Raw genomic sequence first — 8,779 nt, 5'->3', positions numbered from 1 at the left:
TTTATGAGAGCAGTTGCTAAATGTAAAAGGAACTTGAAATGGCAGATGGGAAGGAAAATAAGATACGACTTTTGGCCCAGGTCACCTGGAAGATCAGTGTGCGGGGAGGGGGTTCACTTGCTCTCATGTTGCCTTCAGGCACCTTGGGTTGCTAGTCGCCTACAAGCTTTGTGCATTGCTGGGGCTTCTCTACTGGCTGGCCCACACAGAGAGGAAGGAACCTACCTGTATCCAGCTGGACTTCACGGGCAGTGTCTGAGCAGCTCACGATCATGGATTCTAGCCTCTTAAGGCCCCTGGGAAGTAGGAGGCGGTGTCCCCATTTTACAGCTGGGAACTCACGAGGCAGCTTAAGCAGTTTACCCCAATGTCTCACAGGAAACCTGTGGAAGAGCCAGGAATCCAATCCAGGTCCCAGGCTGGTGATGTAGCAGGAGTGGAGGGTCTGATGCTTAACTGTAGCTACGAGACAGATCTTGTTCGCCTCAATCGGGAGCGGGCCTTTGGCGGCCGAGGGGGGCTGGTCCCAGCTCCCAGGGGCGTGTGCCCTGTGTAGTGATGGTGGCCGTCTGCCGGACACAGACTCGTTCCCAGCCGCCTTAGAGACCCCATCACACGGCTGCAGGGAGTCCTGAGCGGGCTCTTCCCCCCCTAAGCCCCCTTATTCCGGGAGTGCCCGGGGAGCTGTTCCCCAAGCCCTTGTCCAAACCCAGGCGCTTCTCTTCCCCTCCCCGCGCTGGGGGGACCCACGGATGGCTCCCAAACGGGGGTGTCGGGGGGCATCCCCCAGCGCCAGACCCTGCCCCAGGCTCCCTCCTGGCGCTGGCTCGGCCGGGGCCGGTGCAGGCTCCCCCCGTGCCCGCTAGGGGGCTGCGTGCGGGGCCAGGCCGGGAGAGGCGGCGGGGGGCGGGCAGGGAGTGGGGCGGGGGGGGGAAGCCATGCTGCTGAAATTTAAGCCAGAGCCAGCCACAGCCGAGCCATCGCGGGCGCCCTCCGCCGCAGCCTGCGCCGGGGCTCTGCGCTGCGCGCCGGCAGGCTGAGCAGGGGCAGCCGGCTGGAGCTGGGAGCCGCCGATCCCCAGGGCAGGAGCTGGCCGCCCGACTTGCTGTCCCCGCGGGAGGAGAGGGGCGCGGGGGAGCCGGCACCGCGGAGCACCGGAGCCTGGCTGCAGCTGCTGCCGGTAAGTCCGCGGCGGCCCCCGCTGGTTTTCAGCACCACGGAGAGCGCTGCCGGGAGCCGGCCTCGCTGCCAGCCCCGTGCGCTGGGTGCAGCCCCGCCCGAGGGCGAGCCGGGGAGCTCCTGGCACAGCGCGGTTGGGGCTGGGGGGGTCGAGCCCCGGGTTCCCCCTGGCGGACCAGCCACGCAACCTGGCCGAAAGGGGATGCCACAAGTGGAGTGTCCCTGCCCGGGGCGGCGCAGGGCGGAGGCTGCTGGGGGTGCTCGCTGAGGATCGGGCCCTCAGTGGCTCGGTGATGGCTAGCGAGGGGCCGATTTGGCAAGTGGTGGGGCCTGAGGGGGGAGTTGCAAGGCTGGGTGCGCTTCTCTGCAAAGAGTCTCCACCGCGCTCGCCCTGGGGAAATGCTCCCTCCTGCATGCTAAGGCGGCCGGGCCAGGCCTTCATTGGACACCGTCCGGGACAAGCTCGGTTCCTCTGTGCGCTGTAGTTCAGTCCCTAGCCACGGCGAGCCCCCAATGGCAAGGCTCTTACCTGACCGCGTTCCCTCCTGCGCCGCCTGCTTTCCCACCTCCAGAGCCCCTCCTGGGAAGGGCCGGTGGGGGTGCCGTGCTCCCCTCTGAGTCTGGGGACCCAGCCCCCCAGTATGGTGTGGGGCACTGGGCTCAGGGAAGTGCCATGTGGAGGTCCCCACGGATTGGGGTCACTGAACATCCCATGCTTCTGAGAACCCCGATGTTCCAACTTGGAGAGCTAAAGTTTGTTTCCTTAAATTCCCCTGCATTTCCCCCTAGATAGGGTGCTCTTTGCTTTTTGCCCTAACTGTAGGGTGATATTCCTTACACAGCTGCCACCTTCCACCGAAGAACTGCCTGCAGATGGGGGTAGGCAAAGGGTTTGGGTTTTTTTGTTTTTGTTTTTTTGGTATGTTGTTTGGGCCAGATCATACACTGATGCCAAAAGTCAATGGAGCTAAATTGATTCACATCAGCTGAGGATCTGGCCTGATATTTTGTGAAGCACTTGGGGATACAGTAAGACCTCACTGATTTTAGAGGGGAAGCCAGAACCTGGGTGCAGAAAGTAGAATGAGGGATGGGGTGGATGGGACCCAAGGAGGAAAGACATGGATGCAACTGACAAACCTGGACAAGAACACTGAGTGAGCCCTTTGGTGAATTTGTCCCTCTTTTCTTCTCATCTGAACTCTGGCCATTCCAGGGGACACCTGCCTGGCTTGACTACCCCTAGAGCTGTCCCTGGAAGTGAGTCTGAAGTGCCTGAAATTGACACTCAGGAAGTTTAGCTGATTTGGTTTTCCTTGCTGTGTAACACAGCTCTCATTTTGCAGGCTTCTTGTAGGTTTCCCGTGAAGAGGGGATGGGGAGGGTTGGCTGAAGTGGAGATTTGGGCGTTTCCCACACACAAATGAATTAAATGCACTCCATTCACAATTACCGGTTACAACTTTTAACAGGGGGAGGAATGGGGCCCAGTGTAAGATGCTTACTGGAGAATCGGAGAGCTTGGTCCCAGGTGCTGGGTACTGCAGAGGTTTCAGTCTGGTTTTATTTTTCTGTTCTCCCCTGTGGAAAGTACATCCCTGCTTAAAGATCTCATGCAAACAGCCTGCAGTAGGGCTGGGGAGAATTAGGCCCAGTGTGGCAGAGGACTAGGAAGGAGTATTTCTTCCCCTCTGGCGGCTGCACCTTCTTCTTGCACCGCTTTAGACAGAGATCTCCTGTATATTTAATAGCTGTCTCCCAACCCTATTCAGGGACCATGTGCTGCGGGGGGAGAACTAAGGCCATTTGTTTTCAGTTTTTAACGATTCTTTATTTTAACTGAAAAATCCCTGGGTTTTACAAAAGCTATTGTTTGGTTTTGACTTGTTTTCTGTCCCAAATTTGAACCCCCTCAAGTACAGGAATGTATTGATTATTAAGAAAATCCAGTACATTACCGTAGGTAGATCTGTTGTGTTAATGTTAGTCTAAGTGTAAATATGTGGCTTTTAAACTAAGGCAATGCAGTGGAAGATACATATGTGTATTTGTAAGTGTACATACAGCTAATATACAGCTCATTAAAGAAACCACAGCATTCAACTGCTTTTACATTTCTCTAAATGCTGCTTTTTTGTACTCCTGTCCCCCAGTATTGACCCAATAGTTACCCAGAAAACTGTAAAGTGTTTTTTTTGGTTTTTTTTTTGTTTTTTGGTACTGATTTCCACCCCCTTTTATAACTTTAAATAATCACTGATAAATTCATGGGAAATATAAAACAAAATAAATTCCAAATGAAAGGAATAACGAACTCTGAAGCTCTTTCTGTTTGTGGGCCAGCTTTCAGGGCTTGACAGCGCCTTGCTCTCTGGGAACAAGGCAGTTCCCTGTCTCTGCATTTGCCAGCTAGCTTACCAGGGCCTGTATTACTAAAGGAATGTCTGTTTTACCCTTGGATTTTTTGGACACCTTTCTGATTGCTCTGTCCTCATGGCTCTTCCAGCACTGGATGGGTAACATGCATGAGTTATATCGCTGGGCAGGGAAGCAGCAGTTTAATGCATGCACGTAAAGACTGGGCAAGGACAAACAGACAGGGAAACATAAACTCTGGCGATGGATAAACACTGCAGCTAGCTCTGCAGCCTTGGCAGAATGTGGCCTCCAGTCTGTTTGTTCATTAGGATATTGGGGATTAAACACACAGTTCTATTGAACCAACATGTCAATTTGCTGCAAGAAATTTGGAGTTCCTGCTCCTAAACTTACCCTACCTTTGGGCTGGGGGCTCAGCGCAGGACTTGAGTTTCTGAAGCAGATGATCAGCAGAACTGGGAATTAAGTGGTGGACGTAGTGGCCTTCTGAGCTCCATTTGTGCCGTCAACTTGTAAAGAGTTATTTAGGAAGATCTTCTGTCTGAATTGCTTTAGGGCTGCTCTCCCTTCATGCTGGAGAGCAGCATTTCCCAGCAGCTTCTACTGTAACCATGTGGAGCATACAGAGCAGCTGGCTAGGCCAAGAGAGGTCCATGGGTTGGGCATGTGGGCCCATGACTGTGGATGCACTAGCCAAAACTAATGCTGTAAGAAAGGCTGATGTTGCCCTGTCCAATCCTGCAGTGACCTCCTGGGCCAAGCCCGTTTACTTGGCCTTTGTGATCTTGGTCCCCTGCATAACTGCTGAGAAATAAGAAAGACTTAATCAAAGAAACTGGAAACAAAACGCAGTGAAGAGCTTTTTGGACCCCAGGTCCCCAGCTATAATCTGGTCCAAATCAGCAGCATATGACACTGCTTGGTGATCTATGGGCAATGAGTTTGGGTGCCTTACTGCCGTTTCTAGTGGTTAGGTCTCTTTATTGCACAAACCACCCTTGCAGCTGGCGCCCTACTTGGCAATTTCACCAGAGGCGCCAAATGCTGGGGGCTGAGTGCCTAGAGGCAGTCCCTCCGGGGCAGAGGGGGAGAAGCTTGCCTGGCTGCTGCCAGTTGTGTGCACAAGGCAGCAGGCTCCAGCACCACTCTCAGGGAGTTGCCTGTTCTTCTTTCAAAGCAAATTCTTTCCTGATGAGGACAGCCTGCTACCTAGTGGGCAGCACCCTGCATTGGCATGTGGGAAAACAGGTTCAACTGCCGGTCCTGTTTCCTGCTTGCAGTGCCTGGGTTTGCCTTATGGGCAGCACCTCAGCTTCTGAGACAGAAAGGTTGCTTCCTGGTCCAGATAATTAAAGGCAGTGCTTTCTGCTGAGCTCAGGAGTGGCATACTCAGGATTGCAGAGTATGTCACTCTCATAGGGCCTATGAAGGTGAAAGGTGGGTCCCATCTGCCCTTCCTTTGCTTTGGTTATCTTAGCAATGTAGTGATGGGGTCTGGGCACAAGCCTGGAGGCGTAAGGGAGAAGACCTAGGTTAGAATGGGGCTGGGAAGTGGAATACTCAAAGCTCTGAGATCCAGGGCAAAGAAGAAAACTCAGCCCTATCCTGACCCTGCTAGCTACAGATTCTGCTGGCTCTTTGACATGCAAAGGAGTATGGGCTAGTGGCTAAAGCACCGCAGTGGGAGGAAGGACTTTTGGGCCCTGACTTCCTGTGTGACTTTAGGCTAGGCCTTGTAAAGGCCTGATTCCAAACTCTTTCACCACTTTACAGTGGAGTCCAGAACCTCTGAGAATCAGGCCCTTAATGTCTCTGCTCCAATCTCCCCTTGAATGTGTGGTATTATTGCCCTCTTTCTAATCTACCTGCCTCACACAGGGGGGCTCATTAAGGCTTGTAGAGGGCTTTGCAACCCTTGGATGGAAGGTGCTGTAGAAGTGCAACCATACAATGCTGAGGTTCTTCAGCTAGCAGCACAATGCTGCCTTCCATGTGCAGGTGACTGTGCCAATCCAGACCCCTATGGAAAGGCTCTAGGCTGAGTTTATCCCCGAGGGCAGTATACTTACCACTAAATATCACCCCCTAATCTATGTAGCTATGCCATCTGAAGCCCTAGTCTAGGAGCCTTTTCACTAGTATAGTTTATTTCGTGTGGGGAACTGGCATAAGCTATACAAGCACTAGAACTGTTTTGCTGATATAAGCTGTGCCTCGTCTAGGGGGTTTGCTGAAATAAATATACCAGAAAACCCTCCCTAGTGTAATCAAGCTCTTGGATGTTTCAGTGTACTGAAACCTGGACTGAGGTCTCCACCCCCAGATGCAGCTCTAGCTTTTCCAGAAAAGTTAAATTGCCCAATCCACTCTGTACCTGGAGTGACCCAAATAAAGTATTCTTGGGGGAGTGATGGTTTTAGATTTTGTTGTTGTTTTCACTGTAAAACCTCCATGCCCTTTGAAGTCCAACCACTCCACCCTCAATCTGCAGCTGTGGCCATTTGCTTGTTGTGGGTGCAACGTTTGGAGAGTCGTCACTCAGTTTAGTCCCAAAGTTCTACCCAACCCCCCCTCAGGCTTGTTCCTTAACCTTCTTCACATCAAAAATAACAGAGCAGGAAGGGGGGCTGTGGAAAGAGCTACTTACAAGGCAAGAAGAAAGCCCACAGCATTCTGTTTCCAGTAGGACTAATGGTTGTGTCCCCGCATACTGGATCCTCCATTTTGGGCCCATTGTAGGGGGAGGCAGATGTTTGTGGATTATTGTTCAAAATGAATTCAGGGATGGTGAGAGGTACCACCATGAACCCTGGAGAACAAAGTCCACCTGAGACCTTGCCCCACCAACAAGTTATACCATAGTACTCCTATAGTTAAAGCAGTGCAGCCTCTGTAGTGTGGATGCTATTATATGGGTCTAAATGTTCTTATACTGGTATAGCTGTTCCTGAATGAGAAGGGGACTAAGCTATACTGGTATAATGCACACTTATACTAGTATAACAGTGTCCACCCTAGAGCTTATGCCAGTCTAACTAGATCACTAAACTATAACACCCCTAAGCTGAATGCTAATACCAGTGCAAAATCTATGCATGGACCAGGCCTCATTTCAGTCCCCAGACCACCTACAGGGCAGGCAAGGGGAGTGCACGGGTTCCCTCTACTAACATGTCTCAATCCCCACTCTCCACAGGCCACTCAATCCTTGGCCTGTTGTCTTGGAATGCCAATGAGGGTGTGAATTAGAACCAGCTGGCATGCGGGACGCGAGATCCTTGCACACAGGCCACTACAGGGTAAGAACTTCACTCACTGCTGCTCTGGGGCAGGTGACTGAGAAGTGAAGGGGCTCTACGACTGATCACCAGTCCTCTTGTTACTTTTGTGTCTGAATCTTTCTTGACTAGGTAGCAAAATGCAATAAACACAGTGTGAGAGGGATCATTAGCGGTGTAACTGTGTAGGGTATAAAGCAGGGCTTGAAGCATATTATATAAGCAAACATAAAGTAATCATAAATTAGATGGTGAAAGAAGTCAATTAATTGATGAAACTGCCCAAGCAGAAGAGAGAGGAAACCCAGCATGCAGGAGCTGAGGCACTTTGTGACGTGATACAGTATTAATTTGTAATCCCTTTTTTCTTTAATTGTGTCTGTAATGAGAAATTAAATGTCAACTTCATTGGATGCTGCTCCCCCAAAGAGAGAAGACATGTGCCTGGTCACAATGGGATTTTGCCTACAGGTGTAGCTGCATTGGTGGAAACACCTGGAGTGACATGACTTACAGTTTCAGAATAACAGCCGTGTTAGTCTGTATTCGCAAAAAGAAAAGGAGTACTTGTGGCACCTTAGAGACTAACCAATTTATTTGAGCATAAGCTTTCGTGAGCTACAGCTCACTTCATCGGATGCATACTGTGGAAAGTGTAGAAGAACTTTTTATACACACAAAGCATGAAAAAACACCTCCCCCCACCCCACTCTCCTGTTGGTAATAGCTTATCTAAAGTGATCACTCTCCTTACAATGTGTATGATAATCAAGTTGGGTGATTTCCAGCACAAATCCAGGGTTTAACAAGAACGGCGAGGGGAGGAAAAAACAAGGGGAAATAGGTTTCAGAGTAACAGCCGTGTTAGTCTGTATTCACAAAAAGAAAAGGAGTACTTGTGGCACCTTAGAGACTAACCAATTTATTTGAGCATGAGCTTTCGTGAGCTACAGCTCACTTCATTGGATGCATACCGTGGAAACTGCAGCAGACTTTATATACACACAGAGAATATGAAACAATACCTCCTCCCACCCCACTGTCCTGCTGGTAATAGCTTATCTAAAGTGATCATCAAGTTGGGCCATTTCCAGCACAAATCCAGGTTTTCCCACCCTCCACCCCCGCACACAAATTCACTCTCCTGCTGGTGATAGCCCATCCAAAGTGACAACTCTCTACACAATGTGCATGATAATCAAGGTGGGCCATTTCCAGCACAAATCCAGGTTCTCTCACCCCCTCACCCCCCTCCCAAAAACCACACACAAAAACTCACTATCCTGCTGGTAATAGCTCATCCAAAGTGACCACTCTCTACACAATGTGCATGATAATCAAGGTGGGCCATTTCCAGCACAAATCCGGGTTTTCTCACCCCCCCACCCCCATACACACACAAACTCACTCTCCTGCTGGTAATAGCTCATCCAAATTGACCACTCTCCAAGTTTAAATCCAAGTTAAACCAGAACATCTGGGCGGGGGGGGGGGTAGGAAAAAACAAGGGGAAATAGGCTACCTTGCATAATGACTTAGCCACTCCCAGTCTCTATTTAAGCCTAAATTAATAGCATCCAATTTGCAAATTAATTCCAATTCAGCAGTTTCTCGCTGGAGTCTGGATTTGAAGTTTTTTTGTTTTAAGATAGCGACCTTCATGTCTGTGATTGCGTGACCAGAGAGATTGAAGTGTTCTCCGACTGGTTTATGAATGTTATAATTCTTGACATCTGATTTGTGTCCATTTATTCTTTTATGTAGAGACTGTCCAGTTTGACCAATGTCAATGGCAGAGGGGCATTGCTGGCACATGATGGCATATATCACATTGGTGGATGTGCAGGTGAACGAGCCTCTGATAGTGTGGCTGATGTTGTTAGGCCCTGTGATGGTGTCCCCTGAATAGATATGTGGGCACAATTGGCAACGGGCTTTGTTGC

The 8,779-nt window shown here is 50.5% G+C and overlaps 1 protein-coding gene across 1 annotated transcript in view; it reads left to right on the top strand.

The window, feature by feature from the left end:
• The first annotated feature begins 991 nt into the window (after nt 1-991).
• TNR (tenascin R) overlaps nt 992-8,779 on the top strand; it is a 297,381-nt gene continuing 289,593 nt past the window's right edge. Inside the window, exon 1 of the mRNA XM_084637752.1 lies at nt 992-1,180. The gene's annotated coding sequence lies outside the window, so the exon portion shown is untranslated. The remainder of the gene's footprint in view (nt 1,181-8,779) is intronic.

This window comes from Lepidochelys olivacea (genome assembly GCF_965140295.1).
Source record: "Lepidochelys olivacea isolate rLepOli2 genome assembly, chromosome: 8".
Taxonomy (NCBI): Eukaryota; Metazoa; Chordata; order Testudines; family Cheloniidae; genus Lepidochelys; species Lepidochelys olivacea.
The sequence above is the reverse complement of the archived record's forward strand: the minus strand, read 5'-3'. Positions and strand labels throughout refer to the sequence as shown.